This window comes from Trichomycterus rosablanca, chromosome 20 (assembly GCF_030014385.1).
Source record: "Trichomycterus rosablanca isolate fTriRos1 chromosome 20, fTriRos1.hap1, whole genome shotgun sequence".
Lineage (NCBI taxonomy): Eukaryota > Metazoa > Chordata > Actinopteri > Siluriformes > Trichomycteridae > Trichomycterus > Trichomycterus rosablanca.
The window spans coordinates 17,321,035-17,338,561 of record NC_086007.1 but is presented as its reverse complement, the minus strand read 5'-3'; the positions used below and the strand labels follow the sequence as shown (position 1 = coordinate 17,338,561).

Here is a 17,527-nt window from a genome sequence, read left to right as displayed (position 1 = left end):
TCCTGACCAATCTAAGAAAACTTTGGTTAGGTTTAAGCGGATGCCAGAAACTCAAGAGGAATTCAAAATTACATTTCAAGAAAAAAAAGAAAGAAAAAAAAAGAAAGAATGTAGAAATTAGTATTAAACATAAGTAGTGTTGCAGAGGTTATTCGGGGGCTGTTCACGTTCACCTATGTGCAATTTCTTCCCCTATTCACTTCAGTCCAGCAAACATGCCTCCACGATCAGCATGGTCAGAATTTCCTGTATTTTGATCATTCATTTTGTTTGGAAGAGCTTGTCATTCAAGTAGTATAAACGCTCGACGAGTTTCATTAACATTGTGTCTGTGGTATTTATTTATTTATTTATTAGAATTTTAACATCATGTTTTACACACTTTGGTTACATTCATGACAGAAATGGTAGTTAATCGTTACACAAGATTCATCAGTTCACAAGTTTAATGTCAAACACAGTCATAGACAATTTTGTATCTCCAATTATCCTGACTGCATGTCTTTGGACTGTGGGAGGAAACCAGAGCTCCCAGAGGAAACCTACGCACACATGGGGAGAACATTCAAACTCCACACAGAAAGGACCTGGACTGCCCCACCTGGGGATCGAACTCAGGACCCTCTAGCTGTGAGGCGACAGTGCTACCCAGTGAGCCACCAAGCCACCCATTGTGTGTCTGTGCAGACACATAGGCAAAACAATTGTTTGCTTTTGCTGCCACCTGTATATATTATATTCTGCACAGAGGGTCCACAATTTGTGCTGGTGAATATTAGCATTAAAAGCAAACTAAGGTCAACAGTATTATTATTTACCACACTTACATAGTTCATGTTTTGTTTGGTCAACTTCATTCAGTTTGTTAATATACATCCAGACCTGCAACACATTTCACATAAGTTGTATTAAAAAAATCTTGATTTGGTACAAAAGCAGTATTTACAAAAGGCTGAGTCTTTGAGGAGCAATAAAGTGCGAAGATTGTCAAAAATTATTAAAATGTTTAAAAACAATGCTCCTCAAAGATAGTTGGAAGGGATTCTCATATTTCTCCCTATACAGATGAAGATGATGCATAATATCATTAAACATATTCCAGAATTTCAGTGCATAAAGGGATGGGGTGTTAGCCTAATCTGTACACCCGTGATCCCTGATCCCTCAGACAGAACTGCACCAAGGACCATTATTCATTCATAGCTGATATAACCACATAGGCAGGGGATTACTTTAGCAAATCTTTGTCACACAATAAAATATGGAGTAACGTTTACAAATGCCTTAAGTTAACCATGTCCAGAAGCAGCATTGTGTTCTCTGGGCTCAGAGGCATCTGAGATGGACCATGACATATAGAAACATATTGTCATCAGACGAATCAATATTCCAGATCTTTTTTGGAAGAAGTTTGTTTTAGACCAGCAACAAAAAGGCCCATTCAGACTATTATCAACAAGTCGAAAAGCCAGGGTCTGTCATGGTATGGGATTTTGTCAATCCCCTTGGCAAAGGTAATTTACACCTCTGTGTTGGCAGCATTCATGCAGAAAAAGTACATTGAGATTTTAGAGTAACATATGCTGCCTTCAAGACAACATTTTTTCCAGGGATGTCATGCATTATTAACAAGACACAATACAAATGCAAACAATACACAATACGAATTAAGAGGGTATGTGTACTGGACTGGACCCAAATAAAGAAATTTTTTTAGATTTTTGAAATGAGAAATGTGATGACAGACCTGTGCTGTTGTATACCTAAAGACGAGTTTGCAGGAAAATGGGACAAAATAACCTAAAGCACTCCATCGCTTAGTATCCTTGGTGCCAAAATGTCTTTTAAGTGTTGTAAGAAGAATTGGCAACATTAAAAAATGGTTTAAAACAGTTTTATTCTTATGTGTATATTGCCACAATGTCTTTCAAAGCTGCATTTCTCTTTCCTTTCAGCAGATGTTGCAAACATTTGCTCATATTTGTCTGTAGCCACATAAATAGATAGACCTATATCATACACAGCTTTCCTGTTGTAGCACAGCCAAACTAAAAAGTAGCTGAAGTAGTTTTTAAAACAATATTTGTAAGTTCTGGCATCAGCAGATTAATCAGCAAAAGTAAAATTTAAAACATATCATATACATGAATAACTGAGCCCAGCAACAGAAAGCACACCTGCACATATTCCTTTTGCTGACTGACTACGTTCTATGACTTGGGGAATACAGAGTTACTCACTGTTGCTTGCTCCTAAAGAGTGGGGACACTGCCTTGAAGAGGTGAAACAATAATAGACTGACCTCAAAAAAGTGGTTAAACTCCCTCCAGGCCCTGTTCTTTGACCAGTTCAACTTTGTCCCCTTTCCTAATCAGAAGCCATGGCTATAATTTCCTTATCAGAAGCCATGGCTAAACAAGAATGTCCAGGCTCTGATTAGGAGACATGATGCAGCCTTCAGGACGGGAGACAGGCTTGCTTATTCAACAGCATGAAGGAACCTCAAAAAGGCATCAAGGAGGCCAAGCACAGATACAAGCAACACACTGAGGAGCACTTTGAGAACAACAACCACTGCAGCATGTGGAACAGAATTAAAGCACTTACAGACTACAAGACTCTGCAGGCCAGTGATGACATCAGTCTACCTGATGTGTTAAACCAGTTATTCGCTCGCTTTGATAACCAAAACAGCGGAGCCTCTCACATCACACCACCTGTTAAAAGGGCAGACATTGGTTCTAAAGTGTCATCAGATGAGAACCACCCTGCAGAGAGTGGACCCCAACATGCTTTGGTTCTCACCTGCAGGCCCAGATGGAGTTTCTAGAAGGACTCTAAGTCTGTGCCAACCAACTAGTAGAAGTCTTCACAAACATATTTAACCTCTTGCTAAAACAAGCTGCTCTCCCGACGTGCTTTAAAACCTCCACAGTCATTCCAGTCCCCAAAAAGTATGCAGTGAAATGCGTTAATGGCTATCGACTTGTGGCACTAACACTAGTCATTAAGTGCTTTACGTACATGTCCCTGAACACCTCGTACCTAGACATAAGGGCACATCATAAGAGCACACTTTATTTTTTGAGAAAGTTAAAACAGGCTCAGCTCCCTCAAAGACTACCACAACAACATTAACATTAAACTCCCCAACTTGGACAGCGTCTATGCCAGCCGTTTAGAAAACAAGGCCAACAGCATTAGCAAAGATGCAACCCACCTGGGAAACTATCTGTTTTCCCTGTTACCATCTGGTAGGTAGTACAGGGCTATCTGTGCACACACGAACAGACTGAGAAACAGCTCCTTCCCAAGAGCTGTTTCCTGCATCACTCCTTATTGATCTCCCAACCCGTCGTAGACTGTCATCTTGCACACTGTGTAGTTTGCACATCTACAGTACATACAACCATTTTTCTTACTCATGCATAAACCATTTTGAAATCAGACTGGTATCTTCAGACTGTTACCCAGCAATTAGGCTCTTATTGCATTTTGTACATACAGTCAAGCCGGAAAGCACACTCCTTTCACCTTCTCCACGTTTTATTACGTTACAGACTCATTCTATAATGAGTTCTTTTTTAGCCTCAAACATCTCCACACAATCGCCAATAATTATGAAGTGAAAACAGGGTTTACAAAATATGCGATTTTATTTTACTGACAAAATTTTTTTATTTAGGGGTTACATATCTGTATACACCCTTCGCCTAAAACTTGGCTGATGCACCTTTGGCAGCAATTACAGCTTTAAGGCATCATGGGAAAGACACTATGAGCTTGGCACACTTGTTTCTGGACATTTCTGGACATATTCTTGCAAGCTGTGTCCAGACGTGACGCTTGGCATTCAGGCCAAAAAGTCACATTTTGGTTTCATCAGACCAAAGAATCTTGATTCTCATGGTTTGAGAGTCCTCTAGGTGCCTTTTGGCAAACTCCAAGTGGCCTGTCATGTGCCTTTTACTAAGGAGTGGCTCCTGTCTGACCATTCTACCATAAAGGAGTGATTTGTGGAGTGCTGCCTGGATAGCGGATCTTCTTCTGATCTTCTGTTTTCCCATCTACACAAGGATATGCTGGAGTTCTGTCAGAGTGACCCTCGGGTTCCTGTTCACCTCCCTGGCCAAGGCCCGTCTTCCCCGATCGCTCAGTTTGGCCGGCTGGCCAGGTCTAGAAAGATTTTTAGTGGTTCTAAACTTTTTCCATTTATGAATGATGGTGGCCAATGTGCTCTTTGGGCCCTATAAAGCTGCAGCAATTTTTCTGTACCCTTCTCCAGATCTATGCCTTCTATGCTGTCTGCAGATAAATCCTTGGCTTGGAGTTTGCTCTGAAATGCACTGTCAACTGTGGGACCTTATATAGGCAGGTGTTGGCAATCCCCAATCATGTCCAAACAATTTAATTTTCCACAGGTGGACTCCAATTAAATTGTAGAAACATTTCAAGCAGTGTCAGTGAAAACAAAGGGTGTGCACACTTATGTACATATGATATTTTACATTTTGATTTTTAATAAATTAGCATAAAAACCTGCTTTCACTTTGTCATTGTGGGCTATTTTGTGTAGGATTTTGTGACAAGAAATTAACTCAATCTATTATAGAATGAGTCTGTAATGTAATAAAATGTGAAGAAGCGGAAAGTGGTGTGCAGACTTTCTGGCTTGACTGTATGCACACAGTAACTTTTTACACACACTTGTAATTTTCTTCTTGCAATTATTACAGTAGCTTTACAGACTTGTCTTAGAGTGTGCTGTACTGTTTTTACTCATATCAATATCCTAATCTGAGCACAGTTACTTCATACATGCATAACCATAATTTACAACCCCTTACTTTGACTTTAATTTCATTGCAGACAATATGAACCTGAGATATCTCTGAGATATGTTTTGTCTACTCAGCTTAATTTTATTTATTAATAAACATCCATTCCTGCATTTCAGGCCTGCAACACATTCCAAAAAAAGTTGGGACAGTAAAGCTTTTACCACTTTGTAATGTTGCTAAGATATTTTGGCACCGAGGATACCAAGCAGTTCAGTGTTTCAGGTTTTATTTTGCCCCATTCTTCTTGTAAACACGTCTTAAGATGTGCAACAGTAAGGGGTCAACGTTGTTGCATTTTTCATGTCAAACTTCTCCACACATTCTCTATTGGGGACAGGCCTGGACTGCAGGCAGGCCAGGCCAGTCCAGTACCCTTACCCTCTTCTTCTGCATCCATGCCTTTGTAATGTGTGCAGAATGTGGTTGCATTGTCTTATTGAAAAAAACATGCAATACAACAGTATTGTTTTTATTTTGAAGGGATCGCTATTTCTTTAAATTTAGGTAAGTTTCAATTTACGTGTGTGTGAGTGTGTCCAGCTTTACTGTAATGTGTTGGCAAACAGAACTGAGAGCGATTGACAAAGACAGTCGAGTTTTTAACAAAACATAAACCTCTAAGTATTTATTTACTGAAGTCAGATGTGAAGCTTTTCAAGAATAAAAATTTAAATCCAGGGTTTAAATTGCCATTACAGAACTAAACACGGAGAAATACAAGAACTTAAACAATGCGAAGCATCACATCTGAAGCTTTTCTAGCTAAACTGCAAAAACAACAAGGACTTTTCATTAAGTTTTACACATCTACGACTGAAGCAGTCAAGACCAGATATTTCCAAAAAGAATATCCAACAATATCAAATGACTAAAAAACAGCAAATAAGGTAGTTCAAAAATAGCAATAGCACTTTGTGTATGGTTTATTTAAAACCTGCACATTTTGTTCACACCTATTTTCGAAAAAAGTTGAAATTTTGATTAAATAGTGAAATAATGTTCATGTTTTTACTCTGCCTGCTTCTCATTTTCATTGCCTCATTGTAACATCTATTCTTCCAGTAAAAGCTTTTTATAAAGAGATACAACTAATATTGAGCAGAATTAGATTTACTCTATTAGTTGTAGAACTAAAAAATGCTTTTATATGGTAGGTGGAGCTGATAAAATGGACAGTGAGTGTAGAAACAAGGAAGTGGTTTTAATGTTATATACAGTGTATCACAAAAGTGAGTACACCCCTCACATTTCTGCAAATATTTCATTATATCTTCTCATGGGACGACACTATAGAAATGAAACTTGGATATAACTTAGAGTAGTCAGTGTACAGCTTGTACAGCAGTGTAGATTTACTGTCTTTTGAAAATAACTCAACACACAGCCATTAATGTCTAAATAGCTGGCAACATAAGTGAGTACACCCCACAGTGAACATGTCCAAATTGTGCCCAAATGTGTCGTTGTCCCTCCCTGGTGTCATGTGTCAAGGTCCCAGGTGTAAATGGGGAGCAGGGCTGTTAAATTTGGTGTTTTGGGTACAATTCTCTCATACTGGCCACTGGATATTCAACATGGCACCTCATGGCAAAGAACTCTCTGAGGATGTGAGAAATAGAATTGTTGCTCTCCACAAAGATGGCCTGGGCTATAAGAAGATTGCTAACACCCTGAAACTGAGCTACAGCATGGTGGCCAAGGTCATACAGCGGTTTTCCAGGACAGGTTCCACTCGGAACAGGCTTCGCCAGGGTCGACCAAAGAAGTTAAGTCCACGTGTTCGGTGTCATATCCAGAGGTTGGCTTTAAAAAATAGACACATGAGTGCTGCCAGCATTGCTGCAGAGGTTGAAGACGTGGGAGGTCAGCCTGTCAGTGCTCAGACCATACGCAACATACTGCATCAACTCGGTCTGCATGGTCGTCATCCCAGAAGGAAGCTGACGCACAAGAAAGCCAGCAAACAGTTTGCTGAAAACAAGCAGTCCAAGAACATGGATTACTGGAATGCCCTGTGGTCTGATGAGACCAAGATAAACTTGTTTGGCTCAGATGGTGTCCAGCATGTGTGGCGGCGCCCTGGTGAGAAGTACCAAGACAACTGTATCTTGCCTACAGTCAAGCATGGTGGTGATAGCATCATGGTCTTGGGCTGCATGAGTGTTGCTGGCACTGGGGAGCTGCAGTTCATTGAGGGAAACATGAATTCCAACTTGTACTGTGACATTCTGAAACAGAGCATGATCCCCTCCCTTCGAAAACTGGGCCTCATGGCAGTTTTCCAACAGGATAACGACCCCAAACACAACCTCCAAGATGACAACTGCCTTGCTGAGGAAGCTGAAGGTAAAGGTGATGGACTAAACCCAATTGAGCACCTGTGGCGCATCCTCAAGTGGAAGGTGGAGGAGTTCAAGGTGTCTAACATCCACCAGCTCCGTGATGTCATCATGGAGGAGTGGAAGAGGATTCCAGTAGCAACCTGTGCAGCTCTGGTGAATTCCATGTCCAGGAGGGTTAAGGCAGTGCTGGATAATAATGGTGGTCACACAAAATATTGACACTTTGGGCACAATTTGGACATGTTCACTGTGGGGTGTACTCACTTATGTTGCCAGCTATTTAGACATTAATGGCTGTGTGTTGAGTTATTTTCAGAAGACAGTAAATCTACACTGCTATACAAGTTGTACACTGACTACTCTAAGTTATATCCAAGTTTTATTTCTATAGTGTTGTCCCATGAAAAGATATGATAAAATATTTGCAGAAATGTGAGGGGTGTACTCACTTTTGTGATACACTGTATATACAGTGTATCACAAAAGTGAGTACACCCCTCACATTTCTGCAGATATTTAAGTATATCTTTTCATGGGACAACACTGACAAAATGACACTTTGACACAATGAAAAGTAGTCTGTGTGCAGCTTATATAACAGTGTAAATTTATTCTTCCCTCAAAATAACTCAATATACAGCCATTAATGTCTAAACCACCGGCAACAAAAGTGAGTACACGCCTTAGTGAAAGTTCCTGAAGTGTCAATATTTTGTGTGGCCACCATTATTTCTCAGAACTGCCTTAACTCTCCTGGGCATGGAGTTTACCAGAGCTTCACAGGTTGCCACTGGAATGCTTTTCCACTCCTCCATGACGACATTACGGAGCTGGCGGATATTCGAGACTTTGCGCTCCTCCACTTTCCGCTTGAGGATGCCCCAAAGATGTTCTATTGGGTTTAGGTCTGGAGACATGCTTGGCCAGTCCATCACCTTTACTCTCAGCCTCTTCAATAAAGCAGTGGTTGTCTTAGAGGTGTGTTTGGGGTCATTATCATGCTGGAACACTGCCCTGCGACCCAGTTTCTGGAGGGAGGGGATCATGCTCTGCTTCAGTATTTCACAGTACATATTGGAGTTCATGTGTCCCTCAATGAAATGTAACTCCCCAACACCTGCTGCACTCATGCAGCCCCAGACCATGGCATTCCCACCACCATGCTTGACTGTAGGCATGACACACTTATCTTTGTACTCCTCACCTGATTGCCGCCACACATGCTTGAGACCATCTGAACCAAACAAATTAATCTTGGTCTCATCAGACCATAGGACATGGTTCCAGTAATCCATGTCCTTTGTTGACATGTCTTCAGCAAACTGTTTGCGGGCTTTTTTGTGTAGAGACTTCAGAAGAGGCTTCCTTCTGGGGTGACAGCCATGCAGACCAATTTGATGTAGTGTGCGGCGTATGGTCTGAGCATTGACAGGCTGACCCCCCACCTTTTCAATCTCTGCAGCAATGCTGACAGCACTCCTGCGCCTATCTTTCAAAGACAGCAGTTGGATGTGACGCTGAGCACGTGCACTCAGCTTCTTTGGACGACCAACGCGAGGTCTGTTCTGAGTGGACCCTGCTCTTTTAAAACGCTGGATGATCTTGGCCACTGTGCTGCAGCTCAGTTTCAGGGTGTTGGCAATCTTCTTGTAGCCTTGGCCATCTTCATGTAGTGCAACAATGCGTCTTTTAAGATCCTCAGAGAGTTCTTTGCCATGAGGTGCCATGTTGGAACTTTCAGTGACCAGTATGAGAGAGTGTAAGAGCTGTACTACTAAATTGAACACACCTGCTCCCTATGCACACCTGAGACCTAGTAACACTAACAAATCACCTGACATTTTGGAGGGAAAATGACAAGCAGTGCTCAATTTGGACATTTAGGGGTGTAGTCTCTTAGGGGTGTACTCACTTTTGTTGCCGGTGGTTTAGACATTAATGGCTGTATATTGAGTTATTTTGAGGGAAGAATAAATGTTCACTGTTATATAAGCTGCACACAGACTACTTTTCATTGTGTCAAAGTGTCATTTTGTCAGTGTTGTCCCATGAAAAGATATACTTCAATATCTGCAGAAATGTGAGGGGTGTACTCACTTTTGTGATACACTGTATGTATATATTAGGGCCGTCGAAGTTAACGCGATAATAACCCATTAACGCGATCTCAATTTAACGCGATTTAAAAAAATAGTGCCGTTAACGCAAATTCTATACAGGAAAAATTTACCTATACAGGCAGTGAGTGCCATGTAGAATTACATCACAAAGACCCGCATTGTTATGTTTTGTACTTGACCACGAAATACAAATGACACTAGTTATGTGGAGAACGTGTTGTCTTTATTGCTTAATCCACAACTTGGAGCATCACACTTAAACATAACACGCCGTTACCCGCTGGTCACCTGATACACATATCAGCTCAGTGACGCACAACACACAGTGGTAACGTGATACGCAGATCACGTAAATGACATATATCACACGCATGATAATAACAAGCTTTTTTCTCTCTTAATTTCCCCTGACAAGTGAAAAACCAAAATATAGCAACCTTAACATTATGAGGAAGAATTTCAAAGATATTCCTTTGCAATACTTTATAATTTCAAGAATATGATACAGACTGACCAACACTATTAAGCCAAATCAGCATTGAAAATTGACTTTATTTTTAATATCCTTCTACAATGCTGGTGCTTCTTAAAACTGAATATTTTCTTTTAAACAGAAGTGTTATTTAAATGCTATTAAATTGTTTTCCAACAAAATCCGCCCAATTTGGCGGATAACTGCCCAATCTGGCAACACTGGAACGCGTTGTTATTATTATCGCATTAACTTCCAGTTAGCAGCGTAGGGTTTATATAGCAGCAGGTAGAATAAGGTGAGAATAAGGTGCAAAAACAATGCAATATTGTGCAAAGATGCAAGTAATATAGTCACTAGTATGAGTTGTCAGAACCCAGGGAACAAGACTGTGTTGATTGTGAATGAGTTTTTGTGTATGTTAGTGTATGTACACCGATCAGCCATAACATTAAAACCACCTCCTTTAAAAAACAAAAACAAACGATTAATCGTGATTAACTATATGAAATTCTGAGATTAATCGCGATTACAAATTTTAATCGTTTGACAGCCCTAATATATATACAACCCCTGGCAAAAATTATGGAATCACCACTCTTGGAAGATGTTCTTTCAATTGTTTAATTTTGTAGAAAAAAAATAAATCACAGACATGCCACAAAACTATCATTTCTCAAACTGTCAACCCTCTGGCATTAAGAAACAATAAAAAAAGAAACAAATATAATAGTTGTGGTCAGTCACAATTGCTTTTTTTTAGATCAAGTAGAGGAAAAAAATATGGAATCACTCAAATCTGAGGAAAAAATTATGGAATCATTAGAAAACACTGCACCATTATTACTTTGTTGCACCACCTCTGGCTTTTATAATGGTTTAAACTCTCTGAGGCATGGAGTTAACTAATGACAAACAGTATTCTTCATCAATCTGCCTTCAACTGTCTCTTGCTGTTGCCAGATCAGCTTTGCAGGTTGGAACCTTGTCATTGACCATTTTCTTCAATTTCCACCAGAGATTTTCAAATGGATTGAGATCCGGACTATTTGCAGGCCATGCCATTGACATTATATGTTTTCTTGAAGGAAAGTTTTCACGTCCTTTGCCCTATGGCAAGATGCATTATCATCTTGAAAAATGAAGTCATCATCACCAAACATCCTTTCAACTGATGGAATAAGAAAAGCGTCCAAAATTTCAATGTGGACTTTGGCATTTATTGAAGACCATCTCCTCTGTGCCTTTACCCGACATGCAGGCCCATATCATCAACAACTGTGGAAATTAACATGTTTTCTTTAGGCAGTTATCTTCATAAATTTCATTGGACAGACACCAAACAAAAGTTCCAGCATCATCACCTTGCCCAATGCAGATTCGCGATTCATCACTGAAGATCACTTTTATCCAGTCACCCACAGTCCACGATTGCTTTTCTTTAGCCTACTTTAACCTTGTTCTTTTCTTTTTAGGTGTTAATGATGGCTTTTGTTTGGCTTTTCTGTATGTAAATCCCATTTCTTTTAGGTGATTTCTTACAGTTCAGTCACAGACATTGACTCCACTTTCCGGCCACTTGTTTCTCATTTGTTTTGTTGTGCATTTTCTGTTTTCAAGACATATTGCTTTAAGTTTTCTATCTTGATGCTTTGATGTCTTACTTGGTCTACCAGTGCTTCCCTTTTACAACCTTCTCATTTTGTTTGTACTTGGTCCAAATTTTAAACACAGCTTACTGGGAACAACCAACATCTTTTGCGACATTCCACAATGATTTATCTTCTTGAAGGAGTTTTATAATCCTCTCATTTGTTTCAACTGACATATCTTGTGTTGGAACCATGATTCATGACAATCTGCTTTGTGCAACAGCTCTCCGAGGTGTAAGCACTCTTTTTAAACTGAAGAATAATTAGCAAATCTAATCTGCTGCAGATGTTTTGTTTTTAAACTGCAAATTACAGAGTGATTCCATAATTTTTTCCTCAGATTTGAGTGATTCCATATTTTTTTCCTCTACTTGATCTAAAAAAAGCAATTGTGACTGACCACAACTATTATATTTGTTTCTTTTTTTTATTGTTTCTTAATGCCAGAAGGTTGACATTTTGAAAAATGATAGTTTTGTGGCATGTCTGTGATTTATTTTTTTTCTACAAAATTAAACAATTGACAGAACATCTTCCAAGAGTGGTGATTCCATAATTTTTGCCAGGGGTTGTATACAGTGTAACACAAAAGTGAGTACACCCCTCACATTTCTGCAAATATTTTATTATATCTTTTCATGGGACAACACTATAGAAATGAAACTTGGATATAACTTAGTCAGTGTACAGCTTGTATAGCAGTGTAGATTTACTGTCTTCTGAAAATAACTCAACACACAGCCATTAATGTCTAAATAGCTGGCAACATAAGTGAGTACACCCCACAGTGAACATGTCCAAATTGTGCCCAAAGTGTCAATATTTTGTGTGACCACCATTATTATCCAGCACTGCCTTAACCCTCCTGGGCATGGAATTCACCAGAGCTGCACAGGTTGCTACTGGAATCCTCTTCCACTCCTCCATGATGACATCACGGAGCTGGTGGATGTTAGACACCTTGAACTCCTCCACCTTCCACTTGAGGATGCGCCACAGGTGCTCAATTGGGTTTAGTCCATCACCTTTACCTTCAGCTTCCTCAGCAAGGCAGTTGTCATCTTGGAGGTTGTGTTTGGGGTCGTTATCCTGTTGGAAAACTGCCATGAGGCCCAGTTTTCGAAGGGAGGGGATCATGCTCTGTTTCAGAATGTCACAGTACATGTTGGAATTCATGTTTCCCTCAATGAACTGCAGCTCCCCAGTGCAAGCAACACTCATGCAGCCCAAGACCATGATGCTACCACCACCATGCTTGACTGTAGGTAAGATACAGTTGTCTTGGTACTTCTCACCAGGGCGCCGCCATACATGCTGGACACCATCTGAGCCAAACAAGTTTATCTTGGTCTCGTCAGACCACAGGGCATTCCAGTAATCCATGTTCTTGGACTGCTTGTCTTCAGCAAACTGTTTGCGGGCTTTCTTGTGCGTCAGCTTCCTTCTGGGATGACGACCATGCAGACCGAGTTGATGCAGGTGCGTCGTATGGTCTGAGCACTGACAGGCTGACCTCCCACGTCTTCAACCTCTGCAGCAATGCTGGCAGTACTCATGTGTCTATTTTTTAAAGCCAACCTCTGGATATGACGCCGAACACGTGGACTCAACTTCTTTGGTCGACCCTGGCGAAGCCTGTTCCGAGTGGAACCTGTCCTGGAAAACCGCTGTATGACCTTGGCCACCATGCTGTAGCTCAGTTTCAGGGTGTTAGCAACCTTCTTATAGCCCAGGCCATCTTTGTGGAGAGCAACAATTCTATTTCTCACATCCTCAGAGAGTTCTTTGCCATGAGGTGCCATGTTGAATATCCAGTGGCCAGTATGAGAGAATTGTACCCAAAAAAACAAATTTAACAGCCCTGCTCCCCATTTACACCTGGGACCTTGACACATGACACCAAGGAGGGACAACGACACATTTGGGCACAATTTGGACATGTTCACTGTGGGGTGTACTCACTTATGTTGCCAGCTATTTAGACATTAATGGCTGTGTGTTGAGTTATTTTCAGAAGACAGTAAATCTACACTGCAATACAAGCTGTACACTGACATTACACTAAGTTACACTAAGTACACTGTACACTAAGTTACATCCAAGTTTCATGTCTATAGTGTTGTCCCATGAAAAGATATAATGAAATATTTGCAGAAATGTGAGGGGTGTACTCACTTTTGTGATACACTGTATATATACATATATATATGTATATATATATATATATATATATATATATACAGTGTATCACAAAAGTGAGTACACCCCTCACATTTCTGCAAATATTTTATTATATCTTTTCATGGGACAACACTATAGACATGAAACTTGGATATAACTTAGAGTAGTCAGTGTACAGCTTGTATAGCAGTGTAGATTTACTGTCTTCTGAAAATAACTCAACACACAGCCATTAATGTCTAAATGGCTGGCAACATAAGTGAGTACACCCCACAGTGAACATGTCTAAATTGTGCCCAAAGTGTCAATATTTTGTGTGACCACCATTATTATCCAGCACTGCCTTAACCCTCCTGGGCATGGAATTCACCAGAGCTGCACAGGTTGCTACTGGAATCCTCTTCCACTCCTCCATGATGACATCACGGAGCTGGTGGATGTTAGACACCTTGAACTCCTCCACCTTCCACTTGAGGATGCGCCACAGGTGCTCAATTGGGTTTAGTCCATCACCTTTACCTTCAGCTTCCTCAGCAAGGCAGTTGACATCTTGGAGGTTGTGTTTGGGGTCGTTATCCTGTTGTAAAACTGCCATGAGGCCCAGTTTTCGAAGGGAGGGGATCATGCTCTGTTTCGGAATGTCACAGTACATGTTGGAATTCATGTTTCCCTCAATGAACTGCAGCTCCCCAGTGCCAGCAACACTCATGCAGCCCAAGACCATGATGCTACCACCACCATGCTTGACTGTAGGCAAGATACAGTTGTCTTGGTACTTCTCACCAGGGCGCCGCCACACATGCTGGACACCATCTGAGCCAAACAAGTTTATCTTGGTCTCGTCAGACCACAGGGCATTCCAGTAATCCATGTTCTTGGACTGCTTGTCTTCAGCAAACTGTTTGCTGGCTTTCTTGTGCGTCAGCTTCCTTCTGGGATGACGACCATGCAGACCGAGTTGATGCAGTGTGCGGCGTATGGTCTGAGCACTGACAGGCTGACCTCCCACGTCTTTAACCTCTGCAGCAATGCTGGCAGCACTCATGTGTCTATATTTTAAAGCCAACCTCTGGATATGACGCCGAACACGTGGACTCAACTTCTTTGGTCGACCCTGGCGAAGCCTGTTCCGAGTGGAACCTGTCCTGGAAAACCGCTGTATGACCTTGGCCACCATGCTGTAGCTCAGTTTCAGGGTGTTAGCAATCTTCTTATAGCCCAGGCCATCTTTGTGGAGAGCAACAATTCTATTTCTCACATCCTCAGAGAGTTCTTTGCCATGAGGTGCCATGTTGAATATCCAGTGGCCAGTATGAGAGAATTGTACCCAAAACACCAAATTTAACAGCCCTGCTCCCCATTTACACCTGGGACCTTGACACATGACACCAGGGAGGGACAACGACACATTTGGGCACAATTTGGACATGTTCACTGTGGGGTGTACTCACTTATGTTGCCAGCTATTTAGACATTAATGGCTGTGTGTTGAGTTATTTTCAGAAGACAGTAAATCTACACTGCTATACAAGCTGTACACTGACTACTCTAAGTTATATCCAAGTTTCATGTCTATAGTGTTGTCCCATGAAAAGATATAATGAAATATTTGCAGAAATGTGAGGGGTGTACTCACTTTTGTGATACACTGTATATATATATATATATATATATATATATATATATATATATATATATATATATATATATATATATATACATGCATACATACATTCGTCTCCAGTGCTCTGCAGTCTGGTAACAAATCCTGCTTCAGGCAATGCCATTTCTTTAAGCTCATTTGTTATATTTTTAATATAGTCTCCCTATTTGTTCCGTCAACCCCTAAGCATGGTTCAAAATCTATCTGGTGGTGATTGATCTTTGCCTGATATTTTTACCACCCTCGTTTATTGGTCATTATTGCCCTGTCATTTCCTTAGGATTATATGAGGATTTGTTAGATATTTATTAAAATCCTGTTTTGGAAGTTCAAACTCTAATCTTAAACATGAAAAAAGAGACCTCCTTGAACAATTTTTAAAACAAGTATATATTCTAACTATATTCTTTCCAGTTTGTAAACAGGCATGTACCATTGTTTTTGGAGCTTTTCTGTATGTTAAATAATAAAGAAATTATATAGTCATGGTCAAATGTTTTCACAAAGTTTTCTGCTTCAGTTTTTATGGTGGCAATTTGCCCTAACTCTGAGTTGTTATGAAGAAAAATCAGATGAATTGCAAATAATTGCAAAGTCATTCCTTACCAGGTAATAGGGCTGGGCAGTATGAACAAAAATTTGTATCACAGTATTTTTCTGGAGGTTTCACGGTATATCACGGTATGTTCTATTTTTTGTATGACTGAGACTTTTTATATGTCTGTGGCTTATTCTACTGCTCATTATACTGTACATAGAATATAAAACATTTTAAATGTATTTTAAAATTAAAGTATTATACAATTACCCCTAGGTTTCCCTTTAACAAATAAAATGACATTTGCAATCTCCCAGTCAGCAGTGCACAGTTATGTTGCTATATTGATATATGTCTCCACTGTTTAACTTGAACACAGGTCTGTAGTTAAAAAAAAAGTGGACAACTTTATACATCTCCGCTTCCAGCTTGTTTTGGTGTTGTTGGTATAGCAACTGACCTGAAGTATTTTCTTCCTGTTAACACATCCCTCAAAACCTGTGTTTCGATCATTCCTCTGAAAGGTTATTTCTCACCTGTCTATAGTGGAATCATGTCCTTGCTTTGGTGAATTATTACTGCGTTAGTAATGTCGCTAGTAAAATAGGATCAAAATCTGACCCTTGTGCTGCATCTGGTGTTAGTGAAGTCATAGTTTTGTTTGAATTGTCTACATGACTTTCCAGTACATAAACTTGCAAGTAACTTTAAATCTAACAAAGCTAATGCTGTGTAAACAGTTCCAATTTTAATAAAAAATGGTCCACAAATATTAACAAGATTGGCCTGGACGGTCCCTGCTCAGGGGCCACTGTAACAGTTCTGAATACATTGTTCTGCAAACATAAATGCATAATTAAAATTAGCGCTCTAGTGCAAAATGGCACACACAGGCCACAAAGGTTAAACACAACAAACACACTACTGTCATCGTTAACACACTACAGATGAAAACTGTGCACACATGTGTCCTATCAGTGATTAGGGTTAAAATTAGTAGGTAAACAGTATAAAAGTCAGTTCAAATGCATGTGGCATTTTTGAGCTGTATTGTGACTTTAGCAATGGAGGGTAACAATAAAAAATGAAGTGTGTGTCAGAGGTGGTGGGCAAGGAGGAAGATGAGGATGACCAAGAACAAGAGCAGTCTTATCAAATACTGTATTGTATGTAAAGCAGCATATAAATACAACGACGTGACGTTTATCCTGATGTGTCATAATTAAATTGCAATCCATGGAGAGGCCCCATAAATGTATATATTTGGACGAAGCTGGGTTTAGTCTCACTAAGAGGCAGAGAAGAGGTCGCAACATAATTGGTCAACATGCAATTATAGAAATTGCCTGTCCAGTGTGGTGGCAATATGACCCCTTCGTGCAGTCATCAACAGCAATGGGGTTTTGCATCACCGTGTTAGATTAAGGCCCTACAACACAGAACATCTAATATTTTTTGGATGGTCTACAAAACGCTTTGCTTGAACTTTGCTTGAACTTGAGCTGAAAGAGCATCCTGTGTATGTTGTCGTTTGGGACAATGTGATCTTTCACCATGGTCAAAAAGTACGTGGGTGGTTTATCAAGAACCACCATTTCATTAATGTATGCCTTTTACCATACTGTCCCTTCCTAATCCCAACTGAGGAATTCTTCTCAGCATACCCAGAAAAATCTACTCCAGTCAATATGATGATTCCGCATGCAAAAGGATTTTTT

General features: G+C 40.2%; 1 protein-coding gene across 1 annotated transcript in view; it reads right to left on the bottom strand.

Moving 5' to 3' along the window:
- The window catches only part of masp1 (MBL associated serine protease 1), a 59,129-nt gene that overhangs the window by 14,204 nt on the left and 27,398 nt on the right, over window positions 1-17,527 (bottom strand). The window lies entirely within an intron of this gene.